This window comes from Sinohyriopsis cumingii, chromosome 11, assembly GCF_028554795.1.
Source record: "Sinohyriopsis cumingii isolate HCF-2022 chromosome 11, ASM2855479v2, whole genome shotgun sequence".
NCBI classification, from domain to species: Eukaryota; Metazoa; Mollusca; class Bivalvia; order Unionida; family Unionidae; genus Sinohyriopsis; species Sinohyriopsis cumingii.
Window position 1 is genome coordinate 90,291,933 of NC_142971.1, and position 650 is coordinate 90,292,582.

The following is a 650-nucleotide window of genomic DNA, read 5'->3' on the forward strand; positions in this document are numbered from 1 at the left end:
CAGGGCTTTAAACAAAAAAAAATGTCTGGGGAATAGGCATTTGGAGGCCATAACTCTTATAATGCTGAGACAGGAAGGTCAAGGTCACTCAAGGTCTCATCAATATGAAGTGTATAATATCTCAAATGCAATATTCCTCAGTATGTTGTGGAAAATAGGCATTTAGCATCCATAACTCTTCCGCTAATAATGTAAAATACCGAAAATTAACTCTGTTAAAATCTCATCAATATGAACAAATTTGGGTGAACTTATCCTACAGAAACCAAAGTCATGACACTGTAACAAGCTTCATCAGAATATGTTTAAAGTAACATTCCATGTGAAGGTATGAACTTAAATGTCAAGGGCCATAACTCTATCCAAAATGACTATATAAAACCCATTAAAGGAACATCTATGTGGGTTCTCACCAGTTATTATGTACTTTGGAGATAGTGATGTATCTAAGGTGAAGTTGTTTGCATTTGAAACATGCACAGTGGAGAGAATGTTGGCATACCTCTATGCTACTGATGTAATGTGTGGCTGACATTTCTTTGGATATTGTACTTATGGAAATTGTACATGATCTAGGCAAACTGCTAACTAAAATGACTGCTCCCTTCTGCTGAAAAATCACCCTGAAATAGTCTAAAGTACACCATCTT